The sequence below is a fragment of the Cotesia typhae genome, unplaced genomic scaffold (genome assembly GCF_013202065.1).
Source record: "Cotesia typhae breed Kobodo isofemale line unplaced genomic scaffold, CoteBio_Ctyphae contig_44, whole genome shotgun sequence".
Classification (NCBI taxonomy): Eukaryota; Metazoa; Arthropoda; class Insecta; order Hymenoptera; family Braconidae; genus Cotesia; species Cotesia typhae.
The window spans coordinates 7,746,966-7,773,988 of record NW_027423753.1 but is presented as its reverse complement, the minus strand read 5'-3'; the positions used below and the strand labels follow the sequence as shown (position 1 = coordinate 7,773,988).

The following is a 27,023-nucleotide window of genomic DNA, read 5'->3' as shown; positions in this document are numbered from 1 at the left end:
AATTAATATTTTATTTATTAAAAAATTCATTGCAGGTAAGTAAATGTTGAAAATCAGATTTTTTTTCAAAAGTTAAATATGCAACTTATTTTTGATGCATTTCTCAATCACAGATCTACACAGATGTAACGATTTCTCAAACTGCATGATGAAACAGAGGAAAACCATATTTTTGTTATTGTAAATATATTAAAATAATCATAAATAAAAATTGTAGACATTTGGTACTTATTTTATTAAAATAAGGATAATTATAATAATCATCATTATCAATGTTATTATTGATATGGTTATTTTTATGGTTATGTAAGTTATGATAATAATTATAAAGTTAGTAGCTGTTGTATTCAAACATGTTATAGAAAAAATTAAAGCACTCAATAATAATAGACATTTGATATTAGCTTTACAAATGCATGCAAACCTTTTGTAATAAAAATACAATGACATTCATAAATGCGGTTTTTGTAAAGATAGAATGTGCATATGTACGATGTGTATGTAATATTCAACAATTATGTAGTAAGAATTACTAACCTTATTCATGTTCGACATGATAATAAAAAAATGACACAAAAAATTGATTTATCGGCACTTATTTTTTTAACGAATAATATTAATTATTTAAAACGTTTAGGGTATTACTTTAAATAGTGATTCGGTTGTAACCGTGCAACGTCTCTATCAACAAATCGTGTACAAACATGGCGTCAAGAAAGCGAGTGAGAATCAGTGCGGCCAGATCGTGGGTAAAACTTACCTCCTCTCTGACGCCGCGCGCGCCACGCACACAGCGAAGCAATGTATCGGTGTGTCGGGTTCGGGGAAGCAGCCGACTACGTGTAGCAGGACCGTAACATATTACGGCCGATACCTCCTGCATATAAAAAAAAAAAATATGGATGAAATTTTTTTCAGGCAATAATTTTGGCATAAAAATAAATTTTAAAAATAAATAAATATTAATATTAATAATAATTATAGTTATTAATAACAATTGTTATTATTAATGGTAACCTTAAAATCCTAAACACAACTTTTATACAAGATTTCATTTATAATCTTAAAATGCTCTGGTAGCCGGTAGGTATAATTTTTGGTTCCGTACTCCCTAAGTTGCGTGTTCGAATTCGCAATTGAGTCACATTTTTTTTTTTTTATATTATCATTAGTTATTATTATTATTATTATTTTGTTATTAAATGCTCAGGGGGGTTATCCCCGGAGTCCGATTCTCCGAGGGCCCAGCCTGAGCTCCGTCCGTTACTGCTGGACCACTCCGCACAACAAGGCGGTTAGTGATCACAGCAGGCCAAAGTCATTTCCCTTAAGAGACGGAGAGAACCAAGTAAAACAGCCTTCTGCATCCTAACTGCCAAGAACTCAGCTTTTGATGAGCAAGCTGGAACTTTGGCAAGTGAGGATACAAAAGACTGCTTCATCCCTCCTAGGACGCCAACAATCAGGACGACAAGCTTGACACGGTAACCTGGGTAAAGTTTGCCAATTTCAAACAGGAGATCCTGATATATTTGTCTTTTGTGCTCTTCTTTGGCTGAGATGTTGTATTCAGCCGGGGCCGAGAACTCAATGACATAAATGTCACGAGTGGCCTTGTCGAAGAGCACAATATCAGGTTTGTTGTGATCTATCCGCCGGGTTGTTGCAAATGGCATGTTCCAATAAATTTTGCAACTGTCATTCTCAACAACCTGGGGAATATCTCCTGGCAAATGAGGCAGCACTGGTGTCACGTCAATACCGTAGCAATGACGAAGATAGTAGTACAGTACTCTCAGGGCAGCATTGTAACGCTGGATATATGCACCTCTCGCCAGCACTGGACATGCCGACAAAAGGTGCATAAGCGTCTCCGGATGTTGTCTACACCTCCTACAGGACGTGTCCGGAAGCTGCACCTGGAGCACCTTGCTACGGTACTCAAGAGTGTTAATGACACCATCTTGGCAGGCAAATATGAACCCTTCAGTCTCGGACATCAGGCCCGCTGACTTTAAGAAGGAAAACGTCAGCTGGATGGACAAGCCATGATCACGCACGTGTTTAAAGAACACGCTGTGCATGGACTTGTCCATCAGTTCGCCAAGGAGTAGTTTTTCCTCGGCGTTCCTGATGACGCTCTTAAATTCCTCCTTTCGGAGTTCCATAAGAGCGTTTATTTCTCCAAGACCAAGGTTTCTTGCCGCATATATTGCTGCCTTATACAAGAATGACCCCTTATGCGCATTTTCATGTTTATGTACAATTTGCATAAGAAAGTCATCCTCGTCTGCAGTGAAATTGACAACTTCGTGAGTTAAACCCAGGACCAAACGGTCGTGAAGCCGCTCCAAACTCTGCAAACCTCTCCCACCGATGGACCGGGAGAGGTATAATCTGGCGACTGATGAATTGGGGTGCATGCTCCAATTCATATTAATGATCTTACGGGTTTTGATGTCGAGATCTCGTAAATCCTTTCGGGTCCATTTCAGGACACCGAAAGAGTATAGTAAGACTGGGACAGCGAGCATGTTAGTAGCTGAGACTTTGTTTTTGCCGGAAAGTTCGGAGGACCAAATTTTCCGGAGTCTCCTAACATACTCGCTCTGGAGAGTTGTTCGGACTTCAGAGACCGCATGCATGCGGTGCTCTTACATTCCTAGATATCTATACAACTCCCCGGCGTCTAATTGGCTTAAGACGCTCCCATCCACTAATTCGACATCATCACCAGTATCAGAGCACTTACCCCTCGCCAGATGTACGACCGCACACTTGTCCAACCCAAAAGACATTCCGACATCATTATTATTATTATTATTTTGTTATTAAATGCTCAGGGGGGTTATCCCCGGAGTCCGATTCTCCGAGGGCTCAGCCTGAGCTCCATCCGTTACTGCTGGACCACTCCGCACAACGAGGCGGTTAGTGATCACAGCAGGCCAAAGTCATTTCCCTTAAGAGATGGAGAGAACCAAGTAAAACAGCCTTCTGCATCCCAACTGCCAAGAACTCAGCTTTTGATGAGCAAGCTGGAACTTTGGCAAGTGAGGATACAAAAGACTGTTTCATCCCTCCTAGGACGCCAACAATCAGGACGACAAGCTTGACACGGTAACCTAACCTGGGTAAAGTTTGCCAATTTCAAACGGGAGATCCTGATATATTTGTCTTTTGTGCTCTTCTTTGGCTGAGATGTTGTATTCAGCCGGGGCCGAGAACTCAATGACATAAATGTCACGAGTGGCCTTGTCGAAGAGCACAATATCAGGTTTGTTGTGATCTATCCGCCGGGTTGTTGCAAATGGCATGTTCCAATATATTTTGCAACTGTCATTCTCAACAACCTGGGGAATATCTCCTGGCAAATAAGGCAGCACTGGTGTCACGTCAATACCGTAGCAATGACGAAGATAGTAGTACAGTACTCTCAGGGCAGCATTGTGACGCTGGATATATGCACCTCTCGCCAGCACTGGACATGCCGACAAAAGGTGCATAAGCGTCTCCGGATGTTGTCTACACCTCCTACAGGACGTGTCCGGAAGCTGCACCTGGAGCACCTTGCTACGGTACTCAAGAGTGTTAATGACACCATCTTGGCAGGCAAATATGAACCCTTCGGTCTCGGACATCAGGCCCGCTGACTTTAAGAAGGAAAACGTCAGCTGGATGGACAAGCCATGATCACGCACGTGTTTAAAGAACACGCTGTGCATGGACTTGTCCATCAGTTCGCCAAGGAGTAGTTTTTCCTCGGCGTTCCTGATGACGCTCTTAAATTCCTCCTTTCGGAGTTCCATAAGAGCGTTTATTTCTCCAAGACCAAGGGTTCTTGCCGCATATATTGCTGCCTTATACAAGAATGACCCCTTATGCGCATTTTCATGTTTATGTACAATTTGCATAAGAAAGTCATCCTCGTCTGCAGTGAAATTGACAACTTCGTGAGTTAAACCCAGGACCAAACGGTCGTGAAGCCGCTCCAAACTCTGCAAACCTCTCCCACCGATGGACCGGGAGAGGTATAATCTGGCGACTGATGAATTGGGGTGCATGCTCCGATTCATATTAATGATCTTACGGGTTTTGATGTCGAGATCTCGTAAATCCTTTCGGGCCCATTTCAGGACACCGAAAGAGTATAGTAAGACTGGGACAGCAAGCATGTTAGTAGCTGAGACTTTGTTTTTGCCGGAAAGTTCGGAGGACCAAATTTTCCGGAGTCTCCTAACATACTCGCTCTGGAGAGTTGTTCGGACTTCAGAGACCGCATGCATGCGGTGCTCTTCCACTCCTAGATATCTATACAACTCCCCGGCGTCTAATTGGCTTAAGACGCTCCCATCCACTAATTCGACATCATCACCAGTATCAGAGCACTTACCCCTCGCCAGATGTACGACCGCACACTTGTCCAACCCAAAAGACATTCCGACATCTCGTGTGTACTCTGCTACGATGTTGAGGGCCGCTTGTAGATGATCTTTATCAGCGCTATACAGCTTCAGATCATCCATGTAAAGCAGATGGGTAATCGAATAGTTTCGATCACCCGGAGGCCCCACAGAGTACCCATGAGTTTTACGGAGAGCAACAGATATAGGCAGCAGTGAAATGCAAAACAGCAGAGGGCTCAAGGAATCGCCTTGGAAGACCCCTCGTTTGTACTCTACAACTCCGGTTACGTGCAATGCGTTTCCACTTCCAATGTGAAATCGCGTTCGCCAGAGCTGCATTGTACGCCGAATGCATTCCACTATTTCGGGATTGACTCCCAGGCATCTGAGTAGATATAAAATCAACTCATGTGGAGTTGAGTCAAATGCCTTGCGATAGTCAATCCAAGCCATTGACAGGTTGCGTTGATAGTAGATCGCATCTTGTAAGACGCATCGATCCACTATCAGGTTCTCCTTGCAACCTGACAGGCCTCTTTTACTGCCACGTTGTTCATATATCTGTTGCCATACAGGCTCTATCTGCTGCAAGATACGGTTATTTAAAATTTTTGTAAAAATTTTATAAACCGCATTCAAGCAGGTGATAGGCCTGAAATTCTTAGGGTCAGATAAGTAACCTTTTTTAGGTATCAGTACGGTTCGCCCTTCTACAAGCCAGTCCGGAATCGGATCGTCAGCTCTAATGTATGATGTAAATATGCGGGCCAGATGGAGGTGGGTAGAAGTAAACTTCTTCCACCAGAAGACATTAATGCCGTCTGGTCCCGGGGCAGCCCAATTTTTGCTGCCATTTAGAGCTGAACGAACTTCATCCACACTGACTGCAGGGCTCTCTTCATCAGCATTCTGTCGACGGTGTTCCCGACAGAATACTTTGAAGTCGTGCAGAGCTGGAGTGTTGGCGTTCACGTTTGGTTGATCTCCATACAACTCAGTCCAAAAAGCTTCCACCCGCTCAGGTGTTGGATAATTCCCGGTAACATCGGTCTTTGGTGTCAGAAACCGTGAAGGGCTGGATCGAAACAACGAGTTGTCGACCAACCGCTTCAGCCTTTTCTCTAATGACTTTTTAGCAGCCACTAGAGCCCGCAATTTATTAAGAGACTCTTCCTTGATGACATGAAGAGTACTCTTGTTCAGTGTGTGATAACGCCACCGAAGTTCAGCAGCAATGCGCCGAATTCGGGGCGTGTATGGTGTTTGAGTTGTGTCGTACTCAATCACACACTGAATGCGGGAGACCTGTTTCCGGGACATGTCAATTTTCAAGCCAAGTTGTGAGATGCGCTGTTTCAACCTTGCATCGATCGAGAGACATTGTCTCTCTCTCGGAAAAGCCGAAACTGCTGCACCATACACAGCCTGGCTCACAGTGAGCAGGGTGGAATCCTCCAGGATGTTTGCACGGAGATCTTCGTTTACCGCGTCAAGCTGTTGTTGGGAGTAAGTTATCTTTTTAGATATACTTACTTGCCGTCCTACAAAGGGATTGTTGTTGTCCAAGGAGGAACGGCATCGCTCTTGGTGTAGTTGCACCGGAAAGGAAAGTCTATTAGACTGCCTTCTGTCCGGCACAAGCGATCTTCTATTTCGCCGAAGATGAGCGGCATAATTACGCAGGTGTTTGGGCGTAAAATGCGCTAGCTCCGGATGCATATCACTCAAAGAGTGTGCATCCGGGCCATATAGCCGCTCACCCCCGGCTCGCTACGTTGGTAGCACACCAAGAGATCGACTCTCAGTTCCTCCGTCCACTTAAAGTAAGTCCTTAAGGCGCCAGGGTCGTCATCATTCATCGGGTCCGGCGTGCTCCTCCCACCTGATGAATGGTCCTCATCCGAAAAGGACCGGTTGTGGGGAGCACTTCTGAGTTGGTATCTTGTGGTAACTCAGTTATTTCCATGCAGTGGGTAGTTGGCCCACTGCACGGGCTACGTCGTTCGCCTACAGACCTGATGTTATGGTCTGCGTTTCCCGCGATGCGCCGCTTGGAGGCCACGTAGCAAGCATCGCTCATTATTATTATTATTATTATTATTATTATTATTATTATTATTATTACTATTATTACAAAAATCACATATTATATCTTTTAAATAAATAATTAACCAAAAAATCATACGACTACAGTTAAAAATTGTATCATGTTATGCTGTAGTATAGTATTCGTTATAATAATAATAGTAATAGTAATAATAATAATAGTAATAGTAATAGTAATAATAATAATAATAATTGTTAATTGTTATCCGGAAATTCCCAAACACAACTATTATATAAGTTTTTGATTTTGTATCTTAGACGCTGCGATGGCTGTGCGTCTAAGTTTTGGGTTTCAAACGTACAAGGTTACTTGTTCGAAACCGCAATGAAAGCGAATTTTTTTTTTTGTCAATTTTTTTTTTTTGTTTATATTTATTTATTATTATAACAAAAATAATAATTGAATTTATCTAAATCATTAATAAACTTATAATAAATATGTGACGACATAATATTTTTGCAGTACATATCAACGTATTTGTATCAATTATTTTTATTTTAAGAATAACAATAATATTTATAGCAATAGCAATAATAATAATAATAATAATAATAATTGTTAATTGTTATCCGGAAATTCCCAAACACAATTCTTATATAAGTTTTTACACTATCTACTCAAGCGCAGCAATGGCCGCGCGCCAAAGTTTTTGGCCTTCGACACGCAAGTTCGCGCGTTCGATCCCGCACAAAATTGCTTTTTTTTTTGTTTTTTTTTTTTTTCAATTATTGTTTATCGTATAATTAATTTATTCTTTAATTATTACCTTAGTATTATATATTTTCATTAAGCTGTAAAAAATTTTTTGCTTGTAATGACATACAAGAAATTTCCGAAGGTCTGTCAAAGCGCGCGAGAATTTAGCATGACGCTATGGTCTCACAAACGCCGGTTCGTTTGTTTACTAACAGACTGCTACGCTCGTGATTTGTCGATTCTCTCTGGGTTTTAACATTGTTGATTTCTGAGATCCGAAGTAATATGCATTATCGATTTTCAGTGTTGTGTTGTGATTGGTTCGTTCTCTGAGAGTTTTTAAGCCGTTAGTGTCGCGGAATTTGTATATGTCGTGTGTGTGTGTGTTACGTTGTGGATATTTAATGTTGTGTTGGTCAGTTTTCCGTGAATTTTTAAATCGTTAATTCTGTGTAATGTGGCTATTGCGTAGTTCATTAACTTTTAGTGTTGAGATGGTCAGTTCTTCGCGACATTTCAAGCCGTTTAAACCGTGGAAGAAGATTGCTGATTCAACGCAGTTTTTTTATGGATTACACAGTAATTTTATCAGGTATTTAATTACTTTATTATTATTTTCTTTTCTCTTTATTTATTTCAATAGTTGATTTATTATTAAATTCATAAATTTAACAATTTATCATTTGTTTTTTTTTTAATTTTTTTTTCTTTTTCATTCTTTTTGATCATCGCAGCATTGGTGTTATTTTTAATTGTTTTTGATCATGGATTTACTAGAGCCTTCTGCCAAAAAATCTAAAAAGTCCAAAACATTTCAACACCAATGGTTCGACGATCATCCACAGTGGAAGACATGGGTGAAGGAATGCCCGTCAGATTCAACTAAGTTTCATTGTCTTGCGTGTAATTTAATTTTATTTTGTGGTCGTTCGGAAATTGACGGGCATTCCAAATCCGTGTCACATTCGAAGATGATGAATTCTTTTATTATCTCTGCTGATTCATCGAACGTTTCCCCTTCACCTTCATCTTCATCTGATTTGGATTTCAACGAACGTGTTCAAGCAGCTGAGATTCGGCTTGCACATTTTTTGGCTGAAAATAATATCCCCTTGTCAATTGCCCCACTAATGTTAAATCTCTTTCAAACTATCGGTCAAGAACCTGCAGTTTTACAGAAAATGACATTGGGTAAAACAAAAGCTACGGGGGTTGTTAACCATGTGGTTAGCGTTCATCACTCACAGCAAATTGTAAAAGATCTCCAAGAAACAAAATATTCTGCTTTTGTTGACGAGACTACAGACAATACGAACGATAAATGGATGACGCTGATGGTTCAATATGTTGCTCCCGATTCTTTAATCGTAAAGACTGAGTTGATTGAGTTGATTGAAGTAGATGCTACTAACTGTTCTGGTGAACATCTTTCTGAACAGTTTACAAATGCGTTGGTAAAACAGGGAATTCCTCTGGATAATTTTATTGGTCTTGCATGTGATAATGCATCAGTAATGATTGGAAAAAACAATTCGTTTAAAACCCACACGACCAAAGTTGTTCCTGATCTGTTAACTTTTCCTTGTATATGTCATTCTTTAGCGCTGGTTGCTAAAAATGCGTGTATTGCGATCCCAGAGAATATTCTTGACTTTATGTCCAAAATTCCAACTTTCACCAATGGTAGTCCAAAACGTTTAGCAGAATTTCGAACATTTCAGAGAGCTTACTATGAACACCCTTCTAACCTTTTGCGGTTTGCTCCAACACGATGGTTATCACGTCGGATCGCCATTACGAGAATTTTAGAGAATTGGGAAGCGATCTATGGTTTTATGGTTGATCAAGCTTCGGAAAACGTTGCAACTGCAGATAGCTTCTTAGAGGTTATGAACGATCCCATGACGAAAGCATATCTGATTTTTTTTAAATTTGCACTTAGCTCTTTAGAAAGTGTCAATTTTTATTTTCAGGCTCATAAGACATTAGTTAATGAGTTGCAACCTTTTTCGAAAAAATTACTCGTTGAATATCTTCAAAGATTCTTGAATCCACATTTATTAGACCCTGGGATCTTCGAAGCTCGCAATATCGACTTTAATTTTAGCGGCAATCAACTTGATTTAGCTGACGTTGATGTCGGATACGAGTGTAGAGATTACTTAAAAGATCAATTAAATCTATTTGGCGTTCCTGAATCTATTGTCAACTAATTTCGCTACAATTGTTTACAATTTCTTATATTGGCTGCAGAAAATATTCGTAAACGTTTACCATTTGACGATGAATTCTTCTCAAATTTGACTGTTTTTTCAAAGGAAATCGCTCTTCTTGACTCCGATCGAGAATCATCGATTTCTAAAGTACAGTACGTCTGTCGAAAACTTAGAGTTTCAGAAGAATTAATTCAGGAAGAATGGCGTTCATTGTACTGTGTCAATCCGACTCTGAAGGAGCAATGGTGCAAACTTTCATTTGATAATATGTGGACAGAAATTTGCACTCTTACTACTTCAGATAATGTTGTCCAGTTTCCGATGATGAGGTCATTGTTAAGTGCAGTCAGGGCCCTTCCTCATTCAAACGCTGCGGCGGAGAGGGCTTTTTCTCTCATACCTGACATCAAAACCAAGAAAAGGAACAACTTAAGCCCAGAAACCCTTAATTCCCTTTGTGTTATACGATCTTCTTCAAAATCAAGTCACTTAACTGCGGTAGAAATGTCGATTGATAAAAATCTTGTGGGAATGATGTCATCTCGCAATTTGTATTGCGAAAACGAAAAGCCCCAGTCAGAAGTAATGAATGTCCATGCTTTCGATAGTGGAGATGATTGGGAAATGGATGAATCGTAAGAATTTTCATTTATATCTTTGAAACGTTTCCACTGTACATTTTAATTGCTGTAAATTAGATAAAGCTTTTGTGATTTTATACGTAAGCCAGAACTTTAAACAATGTTATTTAATAGATAATTTTATTGCTAATAAGATTAATTATATCCTTTATTTTATAAAGAAGTCAGAGCCTTCTGCTTTGCTTCGTACTATTTTATCCAGTCAAGTCTAGTCAAGTGTTAAAAACTTAAATTATTATATTTAATTATAGAAACATCCATTAATTAATTAACTAAGTTTATTGTTCAAAGGTTTAAATATTCATTACTTTTATTAGTTTTGTAAATAATATGGAGCTTTAAGGTTTATAATTAGATAGTTTATTAACAAAGTTTACTAGTCAAAGCTTAAACGAAGCTTTTATTATTCCATTCATTTGTTGACGAAGTTAGAGTCTTCAATTCGGTTTCCTTTACATTTCTAGTCATTTCTAGTCTTTAGTTTAAGAAATTAGTTATTTTAATTTGCTTATTAAGAAAAAAAAGCTTAAAGCTCTGCCATTAATTACTTTATTAATTAAAACGTTAACTACAAAATTATTGTAAAAAAATAACTTACTCCATCTAAGTTTTAGGTGACATGGTTTAGGCCTACTGGGGACCCGCCATGAAAAATAATGGGAACGCATCTCGAGGCACAGTACCTCTTGGGTGATGTGGAAATCTGTGCCTTCAAAGAGCAATTGAAAAAAAAAAAAAACAAAAAAAAAAGCAATTTTGTGCGGGATCGAACGCGCGAACTTGCGCGTCGAAGGCCAAAAACTTGGGCGCGCGGCCATTGCTGCGCTTGAGTAGATAGTGTAAAAACTTATGTAAGAATTGTGTTTGGGAATTTCCGGATAACAATTAACAATTATTATTATTATTATTATTATTATTATTATTGCTATTGCTATAAATATTATTGTTATTCTTAAAATAAAAATAATTGATACAAATACGTTGATATGTACTGCAAAAATATTATGTCGTCACATATTTATTAAGTTTATTAATGATTTAGATAAATTCAATTATTATTTTTGTTATAGTAATAAATAAATATAAACAAAAAAAAAAATTGACAAAAAAAAAAATTCGCTTTCATTGCGGTTTCGAACAAGTAACCTTGTACGTTTGAAACCCAAAACTTACACGAACAGCCATCGCAGCGTCTAAGATACAAAATCAAAAACTTATATAATAGTTGTGTTTGGGAATTTCCGGATAAAAATTAACAATTATTATTATTATTATTACTATTACTATTACTATTATTATTATTACTATTACTATTATTATTATAACGAACACTATACTACAGCATAACATGATACAATTTTTAACTGTAGTCGTATGATTTTTTGGTTAATTATTTATTTAAAAGATATAATATGTGATTTTTGTAATAATAGTAATAATAATAATAATAATAATAATAATAATAATAATTATTATTATTATTATTATTATTATTATTATTATTATAATAGTGGCCTCCAAGCGGCGCATCGCGGGAAACGCAGACCATAACATCAGGTCTGTAGGCGAACGACGTAGCCCGTGCAGTGGGCCAACTACCCACTGCATGGAAATAACTGAGTTACCACAAGATATCAACTCAGAAGTGCTCCCCACAACCGGACCTTTTCGGATGAGGACCATTCATCAGGTGGGAGGAGCACGCCGGACCCGATGAATGATGACGACCCTGGCGCCTTAAGGACTTACTTTAAGTGGACGGAGGAACTGAGAGTCGATCTCATGGTGTGCTACCAACGTAGCGAGCCGGGGGTGAGCGGCTATATGGCCCGGATGCACACTCTTTGGAGTGATATGCATCCGGAGCTAGCGCATTTTACGCCCAAACACCTGCGTAATTATGCCGCTCATCTTCGGCGAAATAGAAGATCGCTTGTGCCGGACAGAAGGCAGTCTAATAGACTTTCCTTTCCGGCGCAACTACACCAAGAGCGACGCCGTTCCTCCTTGGACAACAACAATCCCTTTGTAGGACGGCAAGTAAGTATATCTAAAAAGATAACGTACTCCCAACAACAGCTTGACGCGGTAAACGAAGATCTCCGTGCAAACATCCTGGAGGATTCCACCCTGCTCACTGTGAGCCAGGTTGTGTATGGTGCAGCAGTTTCGGCTTTTCCGAGAGAGAGACAATGTCTCTCGATCGAGGCAAGGTTGAAACAGCGCATCTCACAACTTGGCTTGAAAATTGACATGTCCCGGAAACAGGTCTCCCGCATTCAGTGTGTGATTGAGTACGACACAACTCAAACACCATACACGCCCCGAATTCGGCGCATTGCTGCTGAACTTCGGTGGCGTCATCACACACTGAACAAGAGTACTCTTCATGTCATCAAGGAAGAGTCTCTTAATAAATTGCGGGCTCTAGTGGCTGCTAAAAAGTCATTAGAGAAAAGGCTGAAGCGGTTGGTCGACAACTCGTTGTTTCGATCCAGCCCTTCACGGTTTCTGACACCAAAGACCGATGTTACCGGGAATTATCCAACACCTGAGCGGGTGGAAGCTTTTGGACTGAGTTGTATGGAGATCAACCAAACGTGAACGCCAACACTCCAGCTCTGCACGACTTCAAAGTATTCTGTCGGGAACACCGTCGACAGAATGCTGATGAAGAGAGCCCTGCAGTCAGTGTGGATGAAGTTCGTTCAGCTCTAAATGGCAGCAAAAATTGGGCTGCCCCGGGACCAGACGGCATTAATGTCTTTTGGTGGAAGAAGTTTACTTCTACCCACCTCCATCTGGCCCGCATATTTACATCATACATTAGAGCTGACGATCCGATTCCGGACTGGCTTGTAGAAGGGCGAACCGTACTGATACCTAAAAAAAGGTGACTTGTCTGACCCTAAGAATTTCAGGCCTATCACCTGCTTGAATGCGGTTTATAAAATTTTTACAAAAATTTTAAATAACCGTATCTTGCAGCAGATAGAGCCTGTATGGCAACAGATATATGAACAACGTGGCAGTAAAAGAGGCCTGTCAGGTTGCAAGGAGAACCTGATAGTGGATCGATGCGTCTTACAAGATGCGATCTACTATCAACGCAACCTATCAATGGCTTGGATTGACTATCGCAAGGCATTTGACTCAACTCCACATGAGTTAATTTTATATCTACTCAAATGCCTGGGAGTCAATCCCGAAATAGTGGAATGTATTCGGCGTACAATGCAGCTCTGGCGAACGCGATTTCACATTGGAAGTGGAAACGCATTGCACGTAACCGGAGTTGTAGAGTACAAACGAGGGGTCTTCCAAGGCGATTCCTTGAGCCCTCTGCTGTTTTGCATTTCACTGCTGCCTATATCTGTTGCTCTCCGTAAAACTCGTGGGTACTCTGTGGGGCCTCCGGGTGATCGAAAATATTCGATCACCCATCTGCTTTACATGGATGATCTGAAGCTATATAGTGCTGATGAAGATCATCTACAAGCAGCCCTCAACATCGTAGCAGAGTACACACGAGATGTCGGAATGTCTTTTGGGTTGGACAAGTGTGCGGTCGTACATCTGGCGAGGGGTAAGTGCTCTGATACTGGTGATGATGTCGAATTAGTGGATGGGAGCGTCTTAAGCCAATTAGACGCCGGGGAGTTGTATAGATATCTAGGAATGGAAGAGCACCGCATGCATGCGGTCTCTGAAGTCCGAACAACTCTCCAGAGCGAGTATGTTAGGAGACTCCGGAAAATTTGGTCCTCCGAACTTTCCGGCAAAAACAAAGTCTCAGCTACTAACATGCTCGCTGTCCCAGTCTTACTATACTCTTTCGGTGTCCTGAAATGGACCCGAAAGGATTTACGAGATCTCGACATCAAAACCCGTAAGATCATTAATATGAATCGGAGCATGCACCCCAATTCATCAGTCGCCAGATTATACCTCTCCCGGTCCATCGGTGGGAGAGGTTTGCAGAGTTTGGAGCGGCTTCACGACCGTTTGGTCCTGGGTTTAACTCACGAAGTTGTCAATTTCACTGCAGACGAGGATGACTTTCTTATGCAAATTGTACATAAACATGAAAATGCGCATAAGGGGTCATTCTTGTATAAGGCAGCAATATATGCGGCAAGAAACCTTGGTCTTGGAGAAATAAACGCTCTTATGGAACTCCGAAAGGAGGAATTTAAGAGCGTCATCAGGAACGCCGAGGAAAAACTACTCCTTGGCGAACTGATGGACAAGTCCATGCACAGCGTGTTCTTTAAACACGTGCGTGATCATGGCTTGTCCATCCAGCTGACGTTTTCCTTCTTAAAGTCAGCGGGCCTGACGTCCGAGACTGAAGGGTTCATATTTGCCTGCCAAGATGGTGTCATTAACACTCTTGAGTACCGTAGCAAGGTGCTCCAGGTGCAGCTTCCGGACACGTCCTGTAGGAGGTGTAGACAACATCCGGAGACGCTTATGCACCTTTTGTCGGCATGTCCAGTGCTGGCGAGAGGTGCATATATCCAGCGTCACAATGCTGCCCTGAGAGTACTGTACTACTATCTTCGTCATTGCTACGGTATTGACGTGACACCAGTGCTGCCTTATTTGCCAGGAGATATTCCCCAGGTTGTTGAGAATGACAGTTGCAAAATTTATTGGAACATGCCATTTGCAACAACCCGGCGGATAGATCACAACAAACCTGATATTGTGCTCTTCGACAAGGCCACTCATGACATTTATGTCATTGAGTTCTCGGCCCCGGCTGAATACAACATCTCAGCCAAAGAAGAGCACAAAAGACAAATATATCAGGATCTCCTGTTTGAAATTGGTAAACTTTACCCAGGTTACCGTGTCAAGCTTGTCGTCCTGATTGTTGGCGTCCTAGGAGGGATGAAGCAGTCTTTTGTATCCTCACTTGCCAAAGTTCCAGCTTGCTCATCAAAAGCTGAGTTCTTGGCAGTTAGGATGCAGAAGGCTGTTTTACTTGGTTCTCTCCGTCTCTTAAGGGAAATGACTTTGGCCTGCTGTGATCACTAACCGCCTTGTTGTGCGGAGTGGTCCAGCAGTAACGGATGGAGCTCAGGCTGGGCCCTCGGAGAATCGGACTCCGGGGATAACCCCCCCTGAGCATTTAATAACAAAATAATAATAATAATAATAATAACTAATGATAATATAAAAAAAAAAAAATGTGACTCAATTGCGAATTCGAACACGCAACTTAGGGAGTACGGAACCAAAAATTATACCTACCGGCTACCAGAGCATTTTAAGATTATAAATGAAATCTTATATAAAAGTTGTGTTTCGGATTTTAAGGTTACCATTAATAATAACAATTGTTATTAATAACTATAATTATTATTAATATTAATATTTATTTATTTTTAAAATTTATTTTTATGCCAAAATTATTGCCTGAAAAAAATTTCATCCATATTTTTTTTTTTTATATGCAGGAGGTATCGGCCGTAATATGTTACGGTCCTGCTACACGTAGTCGGCTGCTTCCCCGAACCCGACACACCGATACATTGCTTCGCTGTGTGCGTGGCGCGCGCGGCGTCAGAGAGGTGGTAAGTTTTACCCACGATCTGGCCGCACTGGTGAGAATAACCATAAAACTAGTGGTGTGGGGAAAACTGCTCGTTTACGGGGTGCTAGAACTATTTAACTCAGCTATTTTTATTTCTTTTTGTCTGTTTCCTAGTTGCGTCGTACATGTGATCAGTTGAAATTTATTTCATTTAAACTTAACTTATAAACAGTTTATAGTTTTACGAATTATTTATGGTACCTCCATACTCTAAAAAATAATTAAGCTGCAATATTTATTGTCAGGTAAAATTTTTTTATACATCTTAAAGACACTGTAATTTAATTATTACTATTATTTTTATAGGTTATGTGCGCTGGGTAAATATAACACGTATTTATTGATAATTTAATTCATAGCAATAATATAACGTATAACGAAATTTTTAATTCACATATACGTGTAATTTAATCAAGAAATTATTTATTTTCATAACAAAAAAATGCAAACAATTGATTCAACTACTTAATACGGAACTAAATTATAAAATTTTCATGAAAATTTCCGGTACGATACAAAATTTTTTGGTACAGTAAAAAAAATATTTTTCTTATAGTGCAAAAGGGATAATTTGTAATTAAAGTTATTTAAACAATTTAAAATTTAGCAGAAAGAATGAGCGTGTTCAGCCGAACTAAGTACTGAGCAGTGCAGCCAGATCGTGCGATTATTTTACCCCCTCTTTAGCGTCGCGCGCGCCAGGCACACAAGTAAGTGATGCCTGTCTGTGAGTCGGAACACCGAGCGGAGCCGAGGGAGTCCGAGAAAGGTGAACGAATCGAGGGGAATAAGCCTCCTGCCACACGAAACAGAGGAATAACTCACACAACAGTAGCTCCCTGTTCGTGTGAAATTCTCAGAATCCGATTTCAGCCGAACATACAGCGGGAAAAAGAATACTTTAATTTTTATTAAAATAAATAAATAATGCTTTTTTGTCAAAAATCTGTAGGTTTAACTTTTTTTCTATATAAAAAATAAATTTTTTTTATCAATAAAAATTAAAATACAGAATTTTTTTTCATAAAAAAATCATTGTTACTTTTTTACGCTGTTATTAATAATAATTTATTATTAAGTAATAATAATAATAATAATAATAATAATAATAATAATAATAATAATACTAATAATAATAATAATAATAATAATAACTGTTATTATTTTTATAAATAATAATACCAATGGTTATTTATAATAATTATTACTAATAATTTTGGTTATTGGGAATTCCCAAACGCAGTTTTTATCTTAGTTTTCACATTTTACCGGCAAGACCTGCGATGGCTGCGCGGCGTAAGTCTAAGCTTACGTCGACAGAACTTTTGAGATCGAGTCCTCGCCCAAACAAATTTTTTTTTTTTAATATTTTTTTTTAAATATTTTTTTTTATGTTGCTACAAACAATAATAATAATAATAATAACTGTTATTATTTTTATGAATAATAATAACAATGGTTATTTACAATAATTATTACTAATAATTTTGGTTACTGGGAATTCCCAAACGCAGTTTTTATTTTAGTTTTCACTTTTCAACGGCAAGACCTGCGATGGCTACACGGCGTAAGTGTAAGCTTACGTCAACAGAACTTTTGAGATCGAGTCCTCGCCCAACCAAATTTTTTTTTTTTTAATATTTTTTTTTATGTTGCTACAAACAATAATAATAATAATAATAATAACTGTTATTATTTTTATGAATAATAATAACAATGGTTATTTACAATAATTATTACTAATAATTTTGGTTACTGGGAATTCCCAAACGCAGTTTTTATCTTAGTTTTCACTTTTCATCGGCAAGTCCTGCGATGGCTGCGCGGCGTAAGTGTAAGCTTACGTCAACAGAACTTTTGAGATCGAGTCCTCGCCCAACCAAATATTTTTTTTGTAATATTTTTTTTATGTTGCTACAAACAATAATAATAATAATAATAATAATAATAATAATAATAATAATAATAATAATGATAAGCGATGCTTGCTACGTGGCCTCCAAGCGGCGCATCGCGGGAAACGCAGACCATAACATCAGGTCTGTAGGCGAACGACGTAGCCCGTGCAGTGGGCCAACTACCCACTGCATGGAAATAACTAAGTTACCACAAGATATCAACTCAGAAGTGCTCCCCACAACCGGTCCTTTTCGGATGAGGACCATTCATCAGGTGGGAGGAGCACGCCGGACCCGATGAATGATGACGACCCTGGCGCCTTAAGGACTTACTTTAAGTGGACGGAGGAACTGAGAGTCGATCTCTTGGTGTGCTACCAACGTAGCGAGCCGGGGGTGAGCGGCTATATGGCCCGGATGCACACTCTTTGGAGTGATATGCATCCGGAGCTAGCGCATTTTACGCCCAAACACCTGCGTAATTATGCCGCTCATCTTCGGCGAAATAGAAGATCGCTTGTGCCGGACAGAAGGCAGTCTAATAGACTTTCCTTTCCGGCGCAACTACACCAAGAGCGACGCCGTTCCTCCTTGGACAACAACAATCCCTTTGTAGGACGGCAAGTAAGTATATCTAAAAAGATAACTTACTCCCAACAACAGCTTGACGCGGTAAACGAAGATCTCCGTGCAAACATCCTGGAGGATTCCACCCTGCTCACTGTGAGCCAGGTTGTGTATGGTGCAGCAGTTTCGGCTTTTCCGAGAGAGAGACAATGTCTCTCGATCGAGGCAAGGTTGAAACAGCGCATCTCACAACTTGGCTTGAAAATTGACATGTCCCGGAAACAGGTCTCCCGCATTCAGTGTGTGATTGAGTACGACACAACTCAAACACCATACACGCCCCGAATTCGGCGCATTGCTGCTGAACTTCGGTGGCGTCATCACACACTGAACAAGAGTACTCTTCATGTCATCAAGGAAGAGTCTCTTAATAAATTGCGGGCTCTAGTGGCTGCTAAAAAGTCATTAGAGAAAAGGCTGAAGCGGTTGGTCGACAACTCGTTGTTTCGATCCAGCCCTTCACGGTTTCTGACACCAAAGACCGATGTTACCGGGAATTATCCAACACCTGAGCGGGTGGAAGCTTTTTGGACTGAGTTGTATGGAGATCAACCAAACGTGAACGCCAACACTCCAGCTCTGCACGACTTCAAAGTATTCTGTCGGGAACACCGTCGACAGAATGCTGATGAAGAGAGCCCTGCAGTCAGTGTGGATGAAGTTCGTTCAGCTCTAAATGGCAGCAAAAATGGGCTGCCCCGGGACCAGACGGCATTAATGTCTTTTGGTGGAAGAAGTTTACTTCTACCCACCTCCATCTGGCCCGCATATTTACATCATACATTAGAGCTGACGATCCGATTCCGGACTGGCTTGTAGAAGGGCGAACCGTACTGATACCTAAAAAAGGTGACTTGTCTGACCCTAAGAATTTCAGGCCTATCACCTGCTTGAATGCGGTTTATAAAATTTTTACAAAAATTTTAAATAACCGTATCTTGCAGCAGATAGAGCCTGTATGGCAACAGATATATGAACAACGTGGCAGTAAAAGAGGCCTGTCAGGTTGCAAGGAGAACCGGATAGTGGATCGATGCGTCTTACAAGATGCGATCTACTATCAACGCAACCTGTCAATGGCTTGGATTGACTATCGCAAGGCATTTGACTCAACTCCACATGAGTTAATTTTATATCTACTCAAATGCCTGGGAGTCAATCCCGAAATAGTGGAATGTATTCGGCGTACAATGCAGCTCTGGCGAACGCGATTTCACATTGGAAGTGGAAACGCATTGCACGTAACCGGAGTTGTAGAGTACAAACGAGGGGTCTTCCAAGGCGATTCCTTGAGCCCTCTGCTGTTTTGCATTTCACTGCTGCCTATATCTGTTGCTCTCCGTAAAACTCGTGGGTACTCTGTGGGGCCTCCGGGTGATCGAAGATATTCGATCACCCATCTGCTTTACATGGATGATCTGAAGCTATATAGTGCTGATGAAGATCATCTACAAGCAGCCCTCAACATCGTAGCAGAGTACACACGAGATGTCGGAATGTCTTTTGGGTTGGACAAGTGTGCGGTCGTACATCTGGCGAGGGGTAAGTGCTCTGATACTGGTGATGATGTCGAATTAGTGGATGGGAGCGTCTTAAGCCAATTAGACGCCGGGGAGTTGTATAGATATCTAGGAATGGAAGAACACCGCATGCATGCGGTCTTTGAAGTCCGAACAACTCTCCAGAGCGAGTATGTTAGGAGACTCCGGAAAATTTGGTCCTCCGAACTTTCCGGCAAAAACAAAGTCTCAGCTACTAACATGCTCGCTGTCCCAGTCTTACTATACTCTTTCGGTGTCCTGAAATGGACCCGAAAGGATTTACGAGATCTCGACATCAAAACCCGTAAGATCATTAATATGAATCGGAGCATGCACCCCAATTCATCAGTCGCCAGATTATACCTCTCCCGGTCCATCGGTGGGAGAGGTTTGCAGAGTTTGGAGCGGCTTCACGACCGTTTGGTCCTGGGTTTAACTCACGAAGTTGTCAATTTCACTGCAGACGAGGATGACTTTCTTATGCAAATTGTACATAAACATGAAAATGCGCATAAGGGGTCATTCTTGTATAAGGCAGCAATATATGCGGCAAGAACCCTTGGTCTTGGAGAAATAAACGCTCTTATGGAACTCCGAAAGGAGGAATTTAAGAGCGTCATCAGGAGCGCCGAGGAAAAACTACTCCTTGGCGAACTGATGGACAAGTCCATGCACAGCGTGTTCTTTAAACACGTGCGTGATCATGGCTTGTCCATCCAGCTGACGTTTTCCTTCTTAAAGTCAGCGGGCCTGATGTCCGAGACTGAAGGGTTCATATTTGCCTGCCAAGATGGTGTCATTAACACTCTTGAGTACCGTAGCAAGGTGCTCCAGGTGCAGCTTCCGGACACGTCCTGTAGGAGGTGTAGACAACATCCGGAGACGCTTATGCACCTTTTGTCGGCATGTCCAGTGCTGGCGAGAGGTGCATATATCCAGCGTCACAATGCTGCCCTGAGAGTACTGTACTACTATCTTCGTCATTGCTACGGTATTGACGTGACACCAGTGCTGCCTTATTTGCCAGGAGATATTCCCCAGGTTGTTGAGAATGACAGTTGCAAAATTTATTGGAACATGCCATTTGCAACAACCCGGCGGATAGATCACAACAAACCTGATATTGTGCTCTTCGACAAGGCCACTCATGACATTTATGTCATTGAGTTCTCGGCCCCGGCTGAATACAACATCTCAGCCAAAGAAGAGCACAAAAGACAAATATATCAGGATCTCCTGTTTGAAATTGGTAAACTTTACCCAGGTTACCGTGTCAAGCTTGTCGTCCTGATTGTTGGCGTCCTAGGAGGGATGAAGCAGTCTTTTGTATCCTCACTTGCCAAAGTTCCAGCTTGCTCATCAAAAGCTGAGTTCTTGGCAGTTAGGATGCAGAAGGCTGTTTTACTTGGTTCTCTCCGTCTCTTAAGGGAAATGACTTTGGCCTGCTGTGATCACTAACCGCCTTGTTGTGCGGAGTGGTCCAGCAGTAACGGACGGAGCTCAGGCTGGGCCCTCGGAGAATCGGACTCCGGGGATAACCCCCCTGAGCATTTAATAACAAAATAATAATAATAATGATAATAACATTGATTATTTATAATAATTATTGCTAATAATTTTGGTTACTGGGAATTCCCAAACGCAGTTTTTATCTTAGTTTTCACTTTTCATCGGCAAGACCTGCGATGGCTGCGCGGCGTAAGTGTAAGCTTACGTCAACAGAACTTTCGAGATCGAGTCCTCGCCCAACCAAATTTTTTTTTTTTTAATATTTTTTTTTATGTTGCTACAAACAATAATAATAATAATAATAATAATAACTGTTATTATTTTTATGAATAATAATAACAATGGTTTGTTATTATAATTATTATTATAATCAATTCAACCTTTTTATAACCCAATCTCTGGATTTTACCCCCACCACTCGATAATCTTATTGGTCAATTATTTCTTCATGGTTAATTGATAATTTGATTGGTTATTCAAACTATACGGTAGAGTTTTGAACTGCGTAGTAGATGACATCATCAGACAGGTTTGAGTCTGTTCAAGGTTATGTAGTTCTCTTTGTTCTATTTCTGCTGCGTAAAAGATGACGTCATCGGACAGGTTTGAACCTGTTCAAGGTCGCGTAACTGCGTAGTTTTCTTTGTTCTATTTCTAACTGCGTAGTTGATGACTCATTCTGTTCCAGAATTTTCTAACTGCGTAGTAGATGACTCATTCTGTTCCAGAATTTTCTAACTGCGTAGTAGATGACGTCATCAAACAGGTTTAGACTTGTTTTTATGAAAATGGTGGGGGGAAATTTCTATGAATCAGATAACTCATTCTGTTCTAGAATTTTTTAACTGCGTAGTAGATGACGTCATCAGACAGGTCTGAACCTGTTCTAGGTCACGGTAACTGCGTAGTTTTCTTTGTTCTATTCCTAACTGCGCAGTAGATGACTCATTTTGTTCGAAAATATTCTTACTGCGCAGTAGATGACGTTATAAAACTGGTTTTTAGGTAGAGGAGTGGGGGTAACTGCGCAGTAGATGACTCATTCTGTTCTAGAATTTTCTTACTGCGCAGTAGATGACGTCATCAAACAGGTTTTTAGGTAGAGGAGTGGGGGTAACTGCGCAGTATTTTCTGCCTATATAAGCAGCTTGCTGAGAGCGTACTTCACAAAAACGAAGTACATGTCTCCAGTGAAACATCTCTCGTAATTAAAAAGTATTCAGTGTTATAAAATATAGTGAAGTTCAGTGCTGTGAAGTACGCAAGTATATTCCAGTATGCAAAAACTATTGTGTGTACAAAAACTCTAGTCCAGTGTACCAAAAACTATCGTGTAAATTCAGTGTATAACCTATAAACAGTGAACATAGCCTATAAACTGTGTACATAACCTACAGTGTACATAACCTATAATATTGTGTAAATAGATAGTAGTTAAGTGTGTGTCTTTCCAAGATGGCCCAACCTAACCTCATTGAGACTTTAAAAAACTTGGTGGATACAATTGCAACCTCGTATGCTGATCTGTTGGGAGAGCAGCTGACTGATGAACATCGTCAAAGGTGTTTACGAGTGTGCAATGAAACTATCCAGTACTTCAACACAATATTCCTGGATCCTGGAACATCAATTCAAGTGAGACGAAGTGTTCAAGCGCACATCAACCAACTCAACTGGTTTGCCGATCAGTTCACCAGACTCGGTAACCAAGTAGTCGGTGGAGATCTCAACCAAGGAGTCAAATGGAAGGACTTGGAAAACGCTTTCGCTGGTAACATCCAGACTGGATGTGTTGTCAACCAACATCACAAAGATCCAGCATCATTTCTCCAGGCCTCACGGGATATCATCATCAACAAGGTACAGAGTGTCTTGAGAGATCTGGCAGGGTTGAAAGTGAATGTTGAACTCTTTTGTACATTCCGGAAACAAGAAGATGTAGAAGAGCGAAAGGCTTTCATCACCAAAAGTCGTGAGATTCTCCCTGCTACATCTCTCCAGGATTGGTACACTGAGCATGTGTATGACAAGTTGAGACAGCGAATTGAAGATTTTGAGCATGAGGGTTCCGGATGGAGTCTGCTTGGACCGAACAGCTTGATGGTGACTATGTCAAGATTCGCACCAACCCAAGTTGGGAACTCCACCTTCGTCAAATTACCGAGGGATATTATCAGGAAGAGTGCGATTACCAACATCCAAAACAATGACGAGTTCTGCTTCCTGTGGTGTGTCAACGCTGCCTTGCATCCACCAGTATTGGTTCCAGAAAGCCCTACAAGATATTGCCACTTCAGCGTCAGATTGAACTATGAAGGTATTCAATTTCCAATTAAACTTAATGATGTACCGAAATTTGAAAAAATGAATGATCTTAGCATTAATGTATATGGTATAGAGTCAGAATTCATGGGTAAAAAGTCTGAAAAAAGCATTATTATCCCATTATATTTAAGCAACTTCGAGTCAGAAATACCGACAATACATTTATTAATGATTAAAAAAAGTGTAAATTATACCAATAATTTAGATAATATTGAGTCTGTCTATCACTTTGCGTGGATACATAATCTATCCGGACTAATTAAAAGTCAAATAACTCTAGGAAGACATAAATTGTACTTTTGTGAGATCGTTGTTTGAATCATTTCAAATTAGAAAAATGTTATTTAGAACACCGAGCAGATTGTTTTAAAACTAACAAAGTTCGTATGGAGTTTCCTAGTGAAAAAAATAAAATTTTAAAATTTAAAGATTTCAAATCTAAAGATACTGTACCGTTTGTAGTTTACGCGGATCTAGAATGCACACTCGAACCCTCGGGAGATGATGAAAAGACAATTAATAAACATGTTCCACACAGTATTGCTTACTATGTACATTGCAGCTATGATAACACACTCTCCAAATTTGAATTAAACCGTTCTCCTGATTGCATTAACTGGTTTGTTAAACAATTAGAGTCATTAGCTCTGAACTTTGAAAAAATTCTAAAGAATCCTATTAAAATGAAACCATTAACGAAAGAGCAACAAGATAGACACAACCAGACAACTATGTGTCACATCTGTGAAAAACCAATCACTTCTGCTTCAGATAAAGTTTATGATCATTGTCACTTCACAGGTAATTACAGAGATGCTGCACATAAATCATGTAACGTTAATTATCAAAAATCCACTATTATTCCAGTTGTCTTTCATAATTTATCTGGCTATGACTCGCACTTTATAATTAAATCCTTAGCTACAGTATTTGAGGGTGAAATTTCATTATTACCAATCAATAAAGAGCGTTACATTTCTTTCACAAAATCAGTTAAAAATACTTCAGTCTCTTTAAGATTTATTGATTCATTTAGATTCATGGCCTCCAGCTTAGAGAAATTAGCTTCATACCTTGATGACAAAGACAAACAGATTACGCGACTACACTACCCTGACCCTGACAAATTCAAATTAGCAATACGTAAGGGTGTATTTCCGTATGAGTACATTGATAGTATTGACAGACTAGACGAGACACAGTTACCTGACCAGGATTCATTTTATTCAAAATTAACAAGCTCAACTATTTCTGATGATGATTATGCATTTGCTCAAGTAGTTTGGAATGAGTTTGATATTAGTACTCTCGGTGAATACTCAGATTTATATTTGAAAACAGATGTCCTCCTCTGGGCTGATGTTTTTGAAAATTTTAGATTGAGTTGTTTCAAAACATACAATCTTGATGCCATACATTTTTATACAGCACCAGGTCTTTCAAACTCTGCAATGTTGAAGCATACTGAAGTAGAACTTGAACTGTTAACTGATCCTGAGATACTTCTTTTCGTTTAAAAGGGTGTTCGTGGTGGGGTATCGATGTGTGCTAATAGACATGCTGAAGCTAACAACCGGTATATGGGCAAAGATTTTGATTCAAACAACCCCGAAACATACTTGATGTACTACGATGTAAATAATTTGTATGGAGCAGCAATGAGTATGTCTTTACCCAAGGGTAAATTTGAATGGGTTGAAAATGTAGACAATGTAGATCAGTTTTTCAATGATGATGAGAGTGTAGGCTACATCCTTGAAGTAGACCTACACTATCCTGAGAAATTACATGATCTACACAAAGATCTACCTTTATGCCCAGAACATTTTGTACCACCTGGCAGCAAACAACAAAAATTAACAACAACTCTGAATGATAAGTCTAATTATGTAATACATTATAAGAATTTAAAACAATGTTTAGATTTAGGCTTAGAACTTAAGAAAATACATCGAGTCTTGAAATTTGAGCAGTCAGACTGGCTCAAGTCATACATTGATAAAAATACTGATTACCGAAAATCAGCGAAAAATGAGTTTGAAAAAAATTTTTATAAATTAATGAATAACGCAGTTTTCGGAAAGACAATGGAGAATGTAAGAAAATATAAAGATGTATATTTGAGAACGAAGTGGCAAGGTCGATATAATGTATCCGATTTAGTATGTAGACCTAACTTCCACAGCCTTACAATTTTCGATGAAGACATGGTTATAGTAGAACTTAAAAAGGCTAGAGTCTGCTTCAACAAACCAATATATATAGGCTTTAGTATATTAGATTTATCCAAGACTTTTATTTATGACTTTCACTATAATTATGTGCTTGAAAATTATGTAAATACTTCAAAATTATTGTACACCGACACAGATAGTTTAATTTACCAATTTAATGTACCCAACATCTATGAAGACATCAAACGTGATATCTCAAAGTTTGATACTTCCGATTACCCACCCGACAATGTCTTCAACATGCCGTTAGCAAACAAAAAGGTCCTGGGGCTTATGAAGGATGAGAACAATGGAAAAATCATGTCCGAGTTTGTGGGTCTCAGAGCCAAGCTCTACGCCTTCGAGATTCACAATCCTGAGAAGGAAAGAGATAGGATCAAGAAACGGGCAAAGGATGTTGGAGGATCAACCTTGAAGACAATCACGTTTGATGACTTCAAACGATGTCTGTTTGAAAACGTATTATTAAGAAAAGAGCAGTACATGATAAAAAGTAAAAATCATCAAGTACACACAATAAAGCAGGAGAAACTTGCTCTCAGTTGGGGTGATGATAAACGTCAACTTATTGAGGCTAGCACTGATACCCTACCATGGGGTTACAAGGGGCCACTAGTTTTTAAGAAAAGAAAGATTGTAGATGATGAAAATAATAATAAGAGACAAAAAGTTTTGTAATAGTAAAAATAATGTAAATATATTTTTAAGGATTTATGTATTAAGGTTTTGTAAATAAAAACAATGTAAATATAATTTGTGTTTTATATATCTGATTTATTGATCCAACTATTATGTTTAGTATCAAAGCCTAACCATTTAACATAGTATTCATTTCCACGTTTTCTAATTACTTTTTCAACAAGATATACATCTGGATATTTGACTTTGCTGAGTTCTTCGTTGTAAAATCCGCCTTCAATTGGTTGATCCTGATAGCCCACGAGCTGGTACGTCGTTGGATTCGTATTCTGCACCGATTTGATTGTGAAGATTTCTGTTGTCCAGTTTGGCGTGTATCCTTTGTCAAAAACATGCTTGTACTTGCTGATTCGGACTTTGTCTCAACTTTGAACTTCTGCTTCGATTTGGTTTTCAGTGGTTGATATATATTTTCCAATAGTTGTTTCTCCTGAGCAGCGGTAACATCAACAGGTTTCATTTTGATGGTACTGTGTTTGGTGTTGTTGTAAGTATTCACCAAGTCATCAAGTATATCAGTCCACT

The 27,023-nt window shown here is 39.6% G+C and overlaps 1 protein-coding gene across 1 annotated transcript in view; it reads right to left on the bottom strand.

Annotated features, from left to right (window-relative positions):
• Positions 1-27,023, bottom strand: part of LOC141528834 (uncharacterized) — a 141,497-nt gene that overhangs the window by 8,362 nt on the left and 106,112 nt on the right. The gene's annotated exons all lie outside the window — the stretch shown is intronic.